The sequence below is a fragment of the Narcine bancroftii genome, chromosome 7 (genome assembly GCF_036971445.1).
Source record: "Narcine bancroftii isolate sNarBan1 chromosome 7, sNarBan1.hap1, whole genome shotgun sequence".
Lineage (NCBI taxonomy): Eukaryota > Metazoa > Chordata > Chondrichthyes > Torpediniformes > Narcinidae > Narcine > Narcine bancroftii.
This window is the reverse complement of record NC_091475.1, coordinates 48,059,163-48,075,516: the sequence shown is the minus strand read 5'-3', so window position 1 is coordinate 48,075,516 and position 16,354 is coordinate 48,059,163. Positions and strand designations below refer to the sequence as shown.

At 40.1% G+C, this 16,354-nt stretch overlaps 1 protein-coding gene and 1 pseudogene across 6 annotated transcripts in view; one reads left to right on the top strand and one right to left on the bottom strand.

The window, feature by feature from the left end:
* Positions 1-16,354, bottom strand: part of cnksr2a (connector enhancer of kinase suppressor of Ras 2a) — a 489,894-nt gene that overhangs the window by 295,740 nt on the left and 177,800 nt on the right. The window lies entirely within an intron of this gene.
* Positions 10,348-11,367, top strand: LOC138739724 (T-complex protein 1 subunit zeta pseudogene; annotated as a pseudogene).

Below are 16,354 nucleotides of genomic sequence, written 5' to 3'. Positions count from 1 at the left end.
GATCGCAACAAATTTGGAAAGCTACTATGAGAAAGGCAGCAAAGAATTACAAGAAGACATTAACAAACATATAGAAGGGGTGCCACAATTGGTGTAGCAATTAGCGCAATGTCTTTATAGTGCCAGCAATTGGGTCGGGACTTGGGTTCGTGTTCCATGCTGCCTGTAAGGAGTATGTACATTCTCCCCATGTCTGCGTGGATTTTCTCCAGAGACTCTGGTTTCCTCTTACTAGGGTATGTAATGATAGTGATCATGATTGCAAGGCAACTAGCAATGCCTTACTATTTGATTAAACTTGGCTGCCAGCAGGGGGCTGACAGACAGTATCCAGATGTGTAATGGAGGCTTGCAGTCTCATGGCATGTCTCATGTGCTGTTCATATCAACTTTAAAGTAAATAAACTTTTCCTTCATCCAAGTGTTATCTAAGAACTCACACATACGAATACAAGATGAAATATGGTGTCAGAAATGAGATGAAGGAAATTAGAAGGAAATTCTTTAAAAGTAAAAATCTAAAGTCAGTGAAGAGAAGCGAACACAGTGAAATGAAAAATGGAAGGGTTACACCCTCCAGTGAAACTTCAGCTGGCAGGTAATGTTGCTGAAAATTGGAACAGATTTAAACAGCATTTTGGATTGTATTTAGTGGCAGTCGGAGGTGACGAGAAAAATGATAAAGTGAAAGCATCAGTTTTCTTACATGTCATGGGTGACGAAGCCCTGGAGGTGTATAATAACTTCACATATGCTACTGAAGGAGACTAAATGAAACTGGAAAAAATAATGGAACAGTTTACATTTAAGAGACACAGATTTTTCACATGTATACAGAAAACAGAAGAAAGTATGTGACTGAATTGAAAATCAGAAGCAAAATGTGTGAATTTGGTGGAATGACAAACTAACTAATAAAAGACAGACTTGTGTGTGGTATTGCAGATAATAGTCTAAGGGAAAGACTGCTAAGAGCAAAATCTAGACCTGGAAAAAACCATAGTACCCTGTAGGGCTACAGAAAGTGTAAAATTTCAGGAAAAAGAGCTATTAAGTAAAACTAGCTGCGTGGAGGCTGTGAGCAAGAATAGACATAAACCGTTTAATAAAAAGCACGCCAAAGTGGAAAGAGTGGTGTGGCCAGCAAACAAAAATGAAAGGGATAATTGAAAGCTGTGTCCTCGATGCGGTATACACCTACCAAAAAAGTGTCCAGCTTATGGTAAAACATGCTATGTGTACAACAAAAGCAACCATTATGCCCGTTGCAGTAACAATCAAGTGCAACAAAGCAAGGTTCATACAGTAGATGAAAGGGAGATAGAGGAATTCTATGTAGACGTTGTGACTGAAAGCAAGAAAGAAAAAACAGAGACTGGATGTTGAGATTAAAAGTGAATGACATATATATTTCAGTTAAATTGGATTCCGGAGCACAAATTAATGTAATATCAGAGACTGATTTTAAGAAGGTTAGACCCAAACCAAAGATGTATGGAACAAAAGTGTAGGTGACAGGATATTCAAGTACCGATAAACCAGTGCAAGAAGAATGCATGGTCAAAGTGAAATACAAGGACAAAGAGCACATGCTAGCATTCATCATGGTATCAAAGGATGTACAGGTTTAACCTGTGAGAAACTAAACCTGGTAAAAAGAGTCCTCATTGCAGAAAGGAAAGTAGAGACAGTCTATGATGAAGTCATGAAAGAGTACAATGACCTATTTCAGGGTCCAGGTTGCCTTCCAGGAGAACACACGATCAGAGTGGATAAACGTGTGCCACCCATAAGACATCCATGCAGAAAAGTTCCATTTGCGCTTCAAAAGCAACAAAAAGCAGAGTTGGATAGGATGGAAAGCCTGAACATGATTCAGAAGATAGATGAGCCAACAGAGAGGGTGAGTTCACTCATCATTGTGGTCAAAAAGAATGGAAAGCTTAGAATTTACTTGGATCCAAGTGATCTAAACTGAGCAATAAAGAGAAAACACTTTAAGCTTCCGACGTGTGAAGAAATCATGTCACAGTTTGCAAATGCAAAGTTTTTCAGCAAGTTAGATGCATCATCAGGATTTTGGCAGTTGAAATTGGATGAAGCAAGTTCAAGACTGTGCACATTCAATAGTCCATTTGCCAGATACAAATTTCCAAGGTTACCATTCGGAATTGCCTCAGCTTCTGAAATGTATCACAAATCTATCCATATGGTCTATGAGCACCTGGACAGAGTTTATACCTCAATGAATGGCATCATAGTATGGGGAACCATGAGAATAGAGCATGATGAGAGACTAAAGAAAGTGCTGGAAGAAACAAGGAAAGCAAACCTGAAGCTGAATAGAGAGAAATACCAGCTCAGGATGACAGAAATAAGATTCGTAGGAGATATTATTGGCAGTGAGGGCATCAGACCAGATCCCAGAAAGGTGTCTGCCATTGGGAACATGCCAAGACAACAATGCAAAAAGGACATACAGAGGTTTAATGGAATGGTCAATTATATGGGTAAATTTATATCCAATCTCTAAGAAGAGATGGCTCCATTGAAAATACTAACAGAAATGAACATTGAATGGAAGTGGAATCATGAGCATGTAAGTCATGGAGCGAACTGAATAAAAAGTTCACAGAGGAACCAGTTCTGAGGTTTTACGACCCAGCAAGACCCATCAAGATATCATCAGATGCATCACATAAGGGGCTTGGCACAGTTCTTCTGCAAAAATATGATGACTGGCAATCCATTGCGTATGCATCACGCTCAATGACAGATGCGGAGACGCGATACGCTCAAATTGAAAAGGAACTGCTTAGCATCACATACGTCTGTGAAAGATTTCATCAATTTGTCAGGACAAGCAATCAGTGTAGAGATTGATCATAAGCCCTTGAATGCATTGTTCCAAAATCCATTAAATGAATGTCCACTTAGAATACAAAGGATGATGATTAGGCTGCAATGCTATACACTGAATGTGGCGTACAGTCTGGGTAAGCTAATGTCCACAGCAGACACATTGTCTTGAGTTGTTCACACGAAAGAGCCTGTAAACACCAAAATGGATGAAGACGTGAATGTCTTCATGGACATGATCGCAAGTGCATGGCCCATATCAGATGGAGTTCATAAAGTCAGAGACAAACACTGAGACAACTGAGAAAAAAACATCTTGGATGGATGGCTCAACATGAAGCAGGACTGCTCACCTGACATTGCAGAGTACTGGAACTGCAGGGCGGAACTATCAGAGGTTGAAGACATCATCTACAAAGGAAGCAAAATCCTTATTCCAAAGATTCTGAGAAAAGAGATAATAAAAATGATCCATGGAGGACATCTTGGAATCGAAAAGTGTAAGAAAAGAGCACGAGAGGTGATGTACTGGCCAAGAATCAACAATGATATAACAAATGAAGTGTCAAATTGTACAATATGCCAGAAACATCAAGGAAGCAATTTTGCAGAACCATTAAAGCCACACACAGCACCACACAGACCTTATCAGAAGTTAAGTGCTGACCTATTCGAATGTCAAGGGAAGGACTAGCTTGTAGTCACAGACTATTACTCCCTGTATCCAGAGCTGTGTAGACTGAACATCACCACTGCAGATGCTGTAATAACAGGTATGAAAGCCATATTTTCCAGACATGGCGGGGCAAGGAAAGTCTTCACAGACAATGGACCCCACTTTTGCAATTTAAAGTTCCGACAGTTTGCCAAAGAGTGGGACTTCATACATACCACGTCAAGTCCTCATTTTCCACAGTCCAATGGTCTAGTGGAAAAATCAGTACAGACAGTGAAAGACTGATGAACAAGGCAAAAGACAGTGGAACAGACTTCTACCAGAACATGCTAGTATATCGCACAACGCCGCTCAAGTGTGGTATGTCACCAGCAAAACTCTAAGATCAAACCTATCCACTCAGGAGAACCTCATAAAAACAAAAGAGGGGGAGAAAGTGAGGAAGTTCACAGAAAGAAAAGCAAATGTATTACTTTGACAGAGGAACAAAAATCCTACCGGAACTCCACACTGGTGACCAAGTAAGGCTAAAAGACAAAACAAACTTATGGACTCAGAAGAGAACTGTCCTTAGTGAAGTCCAACCAAGATCATACACCATTCAGACAGATGAAGGTGCTGTTCTGCAAAGAAACTGTCGATATCTTCAAATGGGACCAAACACAGTAGATGGAAAGATTAATACTGTTGAACAACCTGAATGCACATTTGACAAGACATCATCTGAGGCAACAACTCAGATTCAAGGTCAATCAATCAAGAGATCATCAAGACACCTGAATCCTCCAAAGAGACTCATTGAGTAAATTTAAAGACTCCTGTTATAGAATGAAGAAGTGCTACCTTATTCGCTCTTCAAGTTTTAGTGGATGTAAATGTGAACACACAAAACAAGTTTAAAAAATGTTAACAATGTTGATAATAATATAAGTTCTTGTTGTTAAAGTTATACAAAGAAAACATGTTAGTTAAAAGTAAGCTACTTTTTAAAAAAGGGAGATGTAATGATAGTGATCATGATTGCAAGACAACTAGCAATGCCTTACTGTTTGATTAGACTTGACTGCCAGCAGGGGGCTGACAAACAGTATGCCTCATGGCATGTCTCATATGCTGTTCATATGAACTTTAAAATAGAGAACAATTCCTTCATCCATGTGTTGTCTAAGAACTCACACATACAAATATAAGATGAATCAGGGTATAGTTTAATGGGGTGTAAATCGGGCAGCACGGACTTGTGGGCTGAAATGGCTTGTTACCATGCTGTATGTCTAAAAGTTTTAATAATTTTAAATTTAAAAAAGACACATAAATGGGTGATTATATGAGTATGAGGAGAGTGTAGTATGTTTCCACATATCCGAAAAGCTTGGGACCAGGTGGATTTCGGTTATTGGGTTTTTTCAGTTAACAGAACAAAATGATAAAACTGAAAAACAGCACAGTAGCATCAGCCTTCACTGGTCCCTAACACCTCCCCACTGTCAACGCTGGACCCCAACACCTCCCTACCTTCGTCACTGGTCCGCAACACCTCCTCACTGCCGCTGTCAATCCCCAACACTTCCGCACTGCTGTCGCTGATTCCTAATACTTCCCCACTGCCGTCATTGGACCCCAACACCTCCCCACCGCTGCTACTGATCCCCGAAACCTCCCCATCGCCATTGCTGATCCTTGACACCTCCCCACCACCGCCGCTGATCGCCAAAATCTTCTGCCTATGGTCCCTGTCCCTGCCCAGGAGGCCACTCTCCTTGATGATGCCGGGACAGTGGAGAACCAAGTGCAGCAAAGGGAAATGGAAAGAGAGAGGGGAGGGAGTTACCTGAAATGAGGACAATCAGCATTCTAATTTTTCCTAATTTCTCCCCATGCACGGACCTGCAAACTTCCTCCAGTCACTCTCTGATGGCTTGTGATTCCAGGCTGCTTCTCTGAGCTGACATCCAGCCATTCAGCGTCAGTCTTCCTGGCTGGTTCTGAAGTCTGTCGTTACCAAATTGGCACCAACAGAGCATGGGCAAGTCAGGTGCTAAATTTATTTCAACTTGAGATGTCATGTCAGCACCAAAAATAAGTTTGGTTAATGGAATTTTGGATATGGGAAACATTCTGTATTATACTTCAGAAGAAAAATAAGATCACATACTTTTGGAAAATAAAAGTCACAATTGGTTAGAGAAACAGAAGAACATAGCAATACATGAACACCATGATCTGTTATACAATGATCTGTTACACAATGATCTGTTACACAAAGATCTGTTACACAATGATCTGTTACACAATGATCTGTTACACAATGATCTGTTACACAATGATCTGTTACACAATGATCTGTTACACAAAGATCTGTTACATCACAGGTTAACATGCAGAGCAAACAATGTATGAAGTTTCACCTCCAAAAGGACAGAGTGAATAAAAATCGATAAACAGTACTGAATATTGAAAAGCATTCACTTGGTGTTCAGTGTCTACGCTAACTGCCACATTGTGTCAATGGGGAGGGTCTAAACATATTTACAAGAATGATTGCAGTTCTGTACGTTGAACATCCATGTATTTTTCATTCTTAAAATGCAAAGGATGAGAGATTACAAAAAAGAGCTATCTGAAATAATTTTTCAGAATCAGAATCAGAATTTATTGTCATGACATTTGTTGTTTTGTGGCAGCGTTACAGGGCAAATACTGCTATAAATTATATTTCAAAAATAAATAAAGAGTGCAAGAAAATAGGAGAAAGTGAGCTAGTGTCTGTGGTTCATTGATTATTCAGGAATCTAACTGTGCTTGTGCTGCTGGGTGATCGTCTTCAGGCTCCTGTATTTTTTTTTCCTGCTGGTAGCAGTTAGAAGAGGGCATGGCCTGGGTGTGGGGGTTCTTGAGGATAGAGGCTGCTTTTTTAAGTCACTGTCCATGATAGAGTGAAGAGTGATGACCATGATGTTGCTGGCTGAGTTAGCAACACTCTGGTCTTTTCCTGACCTATGCATTGGCACCTCCATACCAGATACTGATGCAATCAGACAGAATGTTCTCCACAGAACACCTGTAGAAATTTTCGAGACTCTTGGGTGACATACCAAATCTCCCAAACTCCTCACGAACTATAGCCACTGGTGTGCCTTCTTAGAGATTTCATTGACATGGAGGACCCATTTTTTTTCAATAGTCTTACCCACTGAGAGAGAATAAAATCAGAGACACTCAACACATTGGGATTATAGAGGTAACTTTGCTATCCAGACATTGGTAAGTGTCAAACTATCTCTCAGAAGAATTAAATGAAGTGAGCAATACTTATTTGTCCTATCAAGATCCCTTTGCAATTTTCTGCATTAAATTTCATCTACCATATGTCAGTGCACTTCGCCAGATTGTGTGCTAGAGGAATCAGTTTCTTTAGAATCAGAATCTATTGTCATGAAGAAGTCACAAAATTTGTTCTTTTGTGGCAGCGTCACAGTGCAAACTTTCATATAAACCACCTTACAACAATAAATAGAAATAGTGCACGAAAGGTCAAAGTGAGGCAGTGTCTGGATCATTCAGGAATCTCATGGCAGTGGGGAAGAAGCTGCCCTTGTGCCACTGAGTGCTCATCTTTAGGCTCCTGTACATTTTTTCCAAGTGATGAGGGCATGCCTGGATGGTGGGGGCTTGATGATAGAGGCTGCTTTCTTAAGATGTCCTCAATAGAGTGAAGTCTGGTGCCTGTGATGTCGCAGGCCAAGTTAATAACTCTCTGGAGATTTTTCTTGTCCTGAGTGCTGGCACCTCCGAACAAGACCATGATGAAACCACCCAGAATTCTCTCCTTGGTACACCTGTAGATGTTTTCAAGAATCTTCAGTGACATACCAACTCTCTTCAAGTATCTAACAAAGTACAGCCGCTGGCAAGCCTTTGTTATTTTCCTCCTCCACATATTGAATCAACTGCAAAATTAAATTGGTACCCCAATCTAGTTCATTAATACATCACAGAGTCAAAAATATGCTTGTATTTGTGACTGAAAACTTGTTACCAGTCAGATTGTTTTTTGTATTTTTTGTAACAGTTTTAGAACGATTCAAATACGAGTGCTTAAAGGTGAAAATTTAAGATGATATAACATTGTTGTGTAGCATGATTGACAGGAAAAGTTGACGAAATTGGCTGGCTTTCAGATCATTTAGACTGGTCAGGTGGGCAACAAACAGGCAAGCATGTAACTGGTGGAAATGTGAGAGTGTACTCAGGACCTGATGGGATGATGAGGAATATATGGGAATGGAAGGGCCCTGGTGATACCTACAAATCCTATAATTAGTAGATAACTTGGTTAAGAAGGTAAGTCATTATTGACCAAGGCACAGAAAAAAAGTTGTGCAAAGGTCATATGAGAAACATAGGGGTTTGACCACACTGTATCAATGAGTGTTTCTTTTGATCAAGAATAGATTTCCAATGATTAAGCCACAGGATTATTGGTTTCTGGTGGACACATGTCTCTTCAAAATAATTCATAAATTAACTTGTTCCCATTGATTGAATTTCAATTTAAACTGGACCTGAAGTAATGAGTTCATCTCCCCAAACAATGCAAACAAAATTGCAGCACCACTGATGTATAAACAATGAATTCGTATCAAAGCTCATTATTATTCATTTTGTGAGAAAGAGTGACGATGTGTTTCAACAGATAATTTCAACTAAAACCTCCAAACAGTTGTCTGTAACTACTGCAACATAATCTCTTCCTTTAGAGTTACTTAATACCTTTCTATCATTGCTACATTGCATGATGTGAGGTAGTCCTTTTAATTTAAAAATAAAATTCAAGATTCCTCTATTGTCATGTAATGGTACAGAATATTTAATATTACATAGAATTACCTTCTGCCTAGCATAAGAATTACCGTAGGGGTGTCGCCCAGCAGAGTAAGCGAGAAAGAGATGCAAAAGGTAGTCCCTTCAAACTCGCTGAGTGTTCATAGATTCAACTCCAATATTCCGTCAGCTGCTCGATCCATTGGCAATCTGAGCTCCAGATCCAAATCTCTGACAATTGCTGAAACCTTCAGCCCCTGAGGCCCTTCAGAAGCCCTTCTTGCCCTAAGCACCTGTGGTGGTACACCACTGGCCTACTGCAGGGGGAAACCTCTGTACCTACAGAAGAGCATGGGCACAACACCTGGCCAGCTGTCAATCAGCCGACCTGAATAGACCAAGCCCCACCCGATTGGGTGTCAATCAACTTCTGGGATATAAGCCTGAGCCGGCCCTTCAAAGACACTCTCAGAGTTTACAGCAGCTCTCCTCACAGCTGGCTCTGTGGAAGTTTATGTTGAATAAAGCCTGTTGTACAGTCTTTAGGTTTTGTGTGTTTGCTTCTGTTCGACAGAGCATCACAGCATCCTTTCAAATCCCAGCTTCAATACTTGGATCTTGTGTTATTATGTGTGTGAATAATAACTACATTTTCCAGCATGCAATGCACATGGTTGGGCAGAAGTCGGAAGTGATGTACTTGAGGGAAGTCACGAACATTGTCAGTTATTGATGGTTGAAGATCGTTGGAGGCAGTGGAAATAACACAAGGAAAATAAAGTTGGTTAATTGATAAACCCACGTAAAGTTGTTCTTCTTGAAAGAACAAGCATAACATGGGCCAGAAGTGTCTGAGTGAGTTTGAGAAGACAATAGTTCATAAGTATGGATGAGTTAAGCCCTCCTACACCAATGTAGTTTGCCACCAATCTAGCCAATAATTGGAAATGCTGCAAACACCGTTTGAATATTTATTTAGAGGCTAGTGGAGTGGGAGAGACTGATGCAAAACGGAAAGCTCTATATCTTTGCTTGTGATGGTTTAAGATGCCTTGGTCATCTATAACAATTTTCAAATTGATGAGGCAGCTTTTACATTGGACACTCTGATTACAAGATTTGAGAATATTTTGTCCAAAGTAAAAATGTCACATACAAGAGATTTAAGTTTTTCTCCTGTGACCAGAAACAAGGTATGAGCTTTGACCAATAATTAGCTGAGCTGTGTAAATCCTGTGAATTTGGAGATTTGAAAAATCCACTCATTAAAGTTAGCATAGTTTGTGGAATCCAAGATAATGGACTTGGAGAAAGCCTGTTGCATGAAAAAGATTTTACACTGAAAAAGGCTGTGTCGGGCAGCGGAGAGCGCACGAATACAAGCTATGGAGCTGCACAGTATAGACACAGCAGTGCATGCAATTAAGGCAGTTAAGCAGGAGTTTTCCAGAGCAATAACGAAACAAAGTAGTAACCTCAAATAGCAAATGTAGCAGGTGCTGAGGTAGACATATTCCAAAAATTTGTCCTGCCTATGGAAAGTCCTGCTACAAATGTGGAAAGAGGAATCACTTTCCAAGGTGCTGCAAGGCAGGGGATATGAGGAGAAGGATATATACAGTGAATGGCGAAATGGAGGAATTCTTAATGGATGCACTAAAAACTGCTGCAGGCCAGAAGACTATGAGATGGAATCTTTATTTCAACCTTCTTGAAAAGAATCACTTTTCTTGTCACCATCAAAGGAGTCACTTACATGAACTACTTCAGGAGAGTCACTAAATCAAATTGACACCAGATGTTCAAACTTCTGGTTCCATCTTTGATCCATCTTCAGATATGGAAAGTGAGACAGAAGATACTGCAGGGACTGTTGAGAGGATTACATGAGGAGCTGGCTGATACAACTGATTCTGCTTCTCAAAACACTGATGCTCTTCATTTGGAAAAGCAAAGAAAATATTGAATACTGAAGTCAAATCCAGACAATGACCTGTGAAATTGATGCACTGGAGGGAACGAATGAATCCCTTGAGTGCCAGATTCAAGATATGGAAGACTGGTATAATATGGAGGCCACTACTACCCAGGACACTATTTCCCAGCTTGAGGATGAAATCAGTCATTTGAAGGATGAGATGGCTCGCCATTTGCAAGAACTTCAGAAGGCCCTGGAAATGCTGGAGACGGTGAAAATGTCCATAGAAATAGGTAAAGAGGCTCTTTTCAATGTTACCAGGACATCGTTACACACAAAGGTCCACAACGAATTGGAAACTGTCTTGGAACAGGCTGTGGTCGATGCTGTTCCTACAGTGAAGAATCCAAATGAGTCAATGGATCTCTTCATGGTTGAAATTATGGAGATGGAGCACAAAATAAAAACATGGTGACACACCTTGTGAAGGGAATAGTACTTGATCATGGTGTTCAGCACCCAAACATGAAAAAAAGGGTGAAAGATGTTTACATTCTCACCTGCTGCATTTCACTGGAGTATGAAAGGACAGAAGTAAATTCTAGATTTTTCTATAAAATTGCTGATAAAAAAAATTGTACAAGCAGAGAGAAAGTTAATTGAAGACAGAATTAATAAAATTATAACACTGAAAATAAAAGTTTTGTGGAGATTTTAAAAATAAGGATTAACCAAAAGAGTTTTGATCCATTAGTATGAGATGCATTTGCAAAAGAAGGTATTGTGGCCTTGAGAAGAGCAAAGCTTGCTTATGGTGGTATTGCTAGGAATTCTATAGAGGACTTGTATATGAGCATACCTTGGGTGAAGAAAAGTTCAACTTTGTTGAGCAATGCAACAATCCTCGGTCAGTGATGCTGCTTCTCAAGGGTCCAAATAAATACACTTTAACACCAATCAAAATGCAATGCATGATGGATTTGTGGGAGATGCTTTGATCAAACACAAGACCAATGTAAAGGGCAGATCACAGTTGGGAGTGCAAGCATTTGCAAATGCTCTGTTGATTATTCCCAAGGTACTTGCCTAAAATTTATGTCCTTCAAGAGACATAAAAATTCAGTCAAAATACTCTAAAAACTGTTAACTTGCACACTTTTGGCAGTATTGCTCATAAATTACTAACAATATATTATTTTTCATTCCAGATTTATTTAATATTTCAATTAAAAATTCTCAGCTGCCATGGTGGGATTTGAATTGATGTTACCAGATCAATTGAACAGGTTTATGGATAGAAATTCCGAGGTTAAAACTTTAAAAATCACCAACGTGCCTCCAACCTTCTCATTTCTGGGCTTAAAGAGGCTGATCAGGCTCCCAGAAGATGTATTGGTTTTCTTTTAATGATATATTTGAATAAAAAAATGTTATTTCAATGACTTTATAAACCTGCGGATTTCATCAAAATCAGAAGGGCTCTTCTCTGCCTGAGCGAGGCCATAAGAGTCAAAGCCATTTTTTGGGGAAAAGGTAAGTTCTTTTCTGGCTCTGCTTATAATCCAGAGGAATAAATGCATTCCAGCTCTACAAATGTGACCACTTGCTTTGGATCAGACAAAATTGAATCCTTCTTGTGTCCTACACCACACCCATCACCTCTTATCACAGAGTGGAATTATTATGGAAGCTTTGAAAGGTTGCTTGTTAATAAGATTTCAGATTTATTGTCAGTGTACATACATGACATCACATACAATCTTGAGATTCTTTTTCCTGCAGGCGAGGCAGAATTATCACTTATTGGAAGTGCAAAAAGACTATACACAGCGTACACATGTAAACAAAAAATAATTGTAAACAGATAATGAATGTAAAAAACTGACTGCAATACAGAGAGAATTAAAAAAATCAATAAAGTGCACAAGTAAGAGTCCTTAAATGAGTCCCTAATTGAGTTTGTCATTGAGGAATCTGATGGTGCAGGGGTAGCAGCTGTTCCTGAACCTGCTGGTGTGAGTCTTGTGCCTCTTTCTTGATGGTAGTAGTGAGAACGGAGTGTGGGCTGGATGGTGTGGATCCTTGATGATTGTTGCTGCTCTTTGATGGCAGCATTCCCTGCAGATGTTCTCAATAGTGGGGTGTTTTGCCTGTGATGTCCTGAGCTGTATATACTACCTTTTGGAGGGCTTTACGTATTGGTGTTCCCATACCAGACTATGATGCAGCTGGTCAGCACACTTTCCACCTCACATCTGTGTAAATTTGCTAGAATTCTGGTGTCATACCAAACTTCTGCAAACTCCTGAGGAAGTAGAGGGATTGATGTTCTTCCTTCACAATGCTATTAGTGTGATGGGTCCATTAAAGATCCTCTGAGATAGTGATTTTCAACAACTTAAATTTGCTCACCCTTTCCACCTCAGATCCCCCAATGATCATTTGATGGTATATCTCTGGCTTTCCCTTCCTGAAGTCAACGATCAGCTTCTTGGTTTTGGTGACATTGAGTGCAAAGTTGTTGTTGGTGTACCATTTAGCCAAGTTTTCAATCCTCTCCTGTATGCTGACTCATCACCTTTCTTTATACAGTCAACTACCATGGTATCTTCAGAAAATTTGAAGATGGTGTTATTGCCATACTGAGCCACACAGCCTTAGGTGTAAAATGAATAGAGCATGGGGGCTAAGAATGCAGCCCTGTAGTGCCCCGGTACTGATGGAACAAGCAGTTAGAATTTGTGACATTGAATTTGAGCAGACATCTAGGTTAAGGCACAAGTCATACATTGGTCAGCGTTTTCCATTTACATCTTTTGGGAAAATGTTAGTCACTTTATATTTGTAGTCTTTCAATGAAAGTCATATTTAATCAACACAGCATTTTATTCAGCATCTCGCTGGTACCATGACAGAATATTAAGCAAATCTGACAAAATTATAAATACTGTAAGGAATATGCTAATAATACTCAAAACGTTAGACAGCATCTGTGGAGAGAGAAACAGATGACTTTTTACATTAAAGACCTGAAAAAAGTGGCACTGATGACTGGCCAGTAACATGAATGCTGCCTGATCTGCTGTGGATTTTCAGCATTTTCTATCTCCTCCAAACCCTTCTGACTCTTGTCTTCTTTCCAAAACACAGATACTCATTAATTAACATAATACTCCTCTGCTGAGGCCAAATAGAACATTACTGAGCTCCATCCTGAACATCTGAGAGCATATCTCACAATGAAGACCCCTCCCACAAAGTCAGTAATCTCTGAACAGAATTGTAAGAAACCTGACAACAATAGTGGGTGCATTAAAACTCATACCCTCTCTCTTTCTCAACCCTTTTCTCTCTGTGTTAGCTGTAGAAGACAAAACACTATTAAAGAGTACTTACATTAAAATCATAAAGAGTTGGAGAAAATGAGAAAATAGGTTTTCATCACATTTTTCCTCATTTAAAATTTCTAGGTAGACATAAATATTTCAAAGGCACAAGTCATCAGTCATAGAGTTGGCGAGTTAAGGAACAAAATTGAAATAGTAAATTATTTATATAATTTTCGGCCCCCTTAAAGTGCGAGACAAAATTCCATATCCGTAGGTTATGAAACTATAACAATTTTGTGGCTGGGAACCTGTGTTAATTGCAGAGATGGTGGTAGTAGGAATATAGAGAAAAGGCCTAATGAAATAGTGCAAATTAATCTGTTAATAGAAGATATTTCCATTGTCACAGAAGGGTAATTGAACCATAATCCCTGGATAGTGACACAAGGGGAGTTTTTTTTAAATCAATTTAATTGGGACATTTTTTTGAAAAAAAAATCTGTCATGCACAATTATTAGTCATAATTATCACAGTGAAAAATGAAAAAAAGCACATGCTTTAAACTGTTGTAATTTTTGAAGCTCACACAGCATTCAAGCTTATTACAAATTTATATTAGAAAGTTCCCTGCATAAAGCTAAATTTATCCCCAACATGAAACTTCTTCACAATTTGGTAGGAAACAAACTACCTGCTTGTCATTAACCTCCTCCATACACCGCTGTCACACTTCCCCCTCCCTCCAACGTAACAGGCAAATGGGCTGCTTATATCGCATGGAGGCTAGTGATGCTAATGACGCTAGTGCTGTGGTTGGGGGGGGCACAATAACCTATTGGGGGGGCACAATGACCATGAATGGACAGCAATGACTTCATTCATTTGCACACCCACAGCTGATGCTGGATTCCTGATTTGCTTATCCAGAGGTCAAACAACAGCAAAATGCTGGCCAAGGAATTCCTTAGGTTGAGGCAGGTTGTGATCAAGTGCAACGAAGAGACCGAGACAACAGGCTGTGAGCTCGAATATCACAACTGCTTTATTTTGAATTCTGCGCCACAGCCTTTAAGTCTGTCCTGGGTCCTGCCCCGATGATGCAAGTGCTTACACAACCTTCCAGTCTGGACCGGAAGAGACGGTCCCACGACGTCATTCTTGTGACAAGCAGGGCCAGTTCGCCATTGCAAATATGTGCATCGCCAGAAGGTGACACTTTTTTCTGATATTAATTTAACTTAAGCAATGTCCTAACACAGCGTCACAAAGATCTTAAAACAAGTCGACATGCTCCAGCACTTTTCTGTAATTCACAAGACCCCAGGATCTGTAGATTTTCTTGTTTACCTGAAACATGTTTTCAATTCCAAAACAGTGCTACTGGTCTGCTTCATGAAATAATATTGGTTTTGAAACAGAGTGCTTAAGTGTTTAGATCTTTAATTAGCAGCGTCTTTCCTCACAAGACTGAGCACAAGAGATTCAAATTTATTGTCAGAGTAAATTCATAATATCACATGTAACCCTGTGTTCCAGGCAGAATTTATACTTATTGGTAACCAAACTGCACTTGATAAGAAATATGTATACAAAAAGAGAAATGAAAACAAAGATCTTTGCATCGTGACAAAGACTAGGGAGTGAAGATGGCAGCTTGGGCAGTGGAATGCTCCAACTGCAGGATGTGGGAAATCTAGAAGAACACAAGTGTCCCTGATGACTTCACCTGCAAGAGTTACATCCAGCTGTAGCTCCTTACAATCTGCGATAGGGAAATGAAGCTGGGGCTGGACGAACTTCAGATCATTCAGGAGGCAGAAGGAGGTAATAGACAAAAGCTAAAGGGAGACTGTCATGCCAAAAAGGCAAGAGGCAGGTAATAGGGTGTCTGCTAGGAGAGAGAAGGGAAATAGGCAGTCAGTTCAGCGCACCTCTGTTGCCATTAACCTCAATAATAAGTATACCTTTTTGGATTCTGTTGTGGGAGGTGATCTACCAGGGACAAGTTATATTGGTCAGGTCTCTAGCACAAATTCTGGCCCCTTAACTAAGAAGGGAAGGGGCGAGAGGAGTTGAGGTATAGTGATTGGGGATTTGATAGTTAGGGGAATAGATAGGTTCTGTAAACAAGATTGGGACTCCCGGATGATATTTGCCTCCCAGGTGCCAAGGTCAGGGATGTCTCAGATTGAGTCCATGTTGGCACCAATGACATAGATAGGAGTAAGGATGAAGTCCTGAAGCGGGAATACAAGGAGTTAGGAAGTAAGCTAAAAATCAGGACCTCAAAGGTGGTAATCTCAGGATTGGTGCCTGTGCCTCACACCAGTGAGAGTAGGAATAGGAAGTTGTGGCAGATGAATGTGTGGTTGAAGAGTTGGTGCAGGGAGCAGGGGTTCAGATTTGTGGATCATTGTGCTCCCTTCTGGTGAAGGTATGGCTATACAAAAAGGTTGCATCTGAACTGGAGAGGGACCAATATCCTGGCAGGAAGGTTTTCTAGAGCTGTTGGTGAGAGTTTAAACTAGTTTTGCAGGGGGTGTGAACCAGAATGTAAGGGCAGAAGGTGAAAATGATGATGTAATGTGTTGTGGGTTTGTGTGGAAGGACTGGCAGGGGGTAAGCATAAATGTAGTTAGTTGAAGGGTTTGAAATGTGGATATTCCAATGTAAGGAGTATTAGGAATAAAGGAGATGAACTTAAGGAGTCACGTGATGGAGTAGTGGCCGGTCAGGGAATTCCAGCC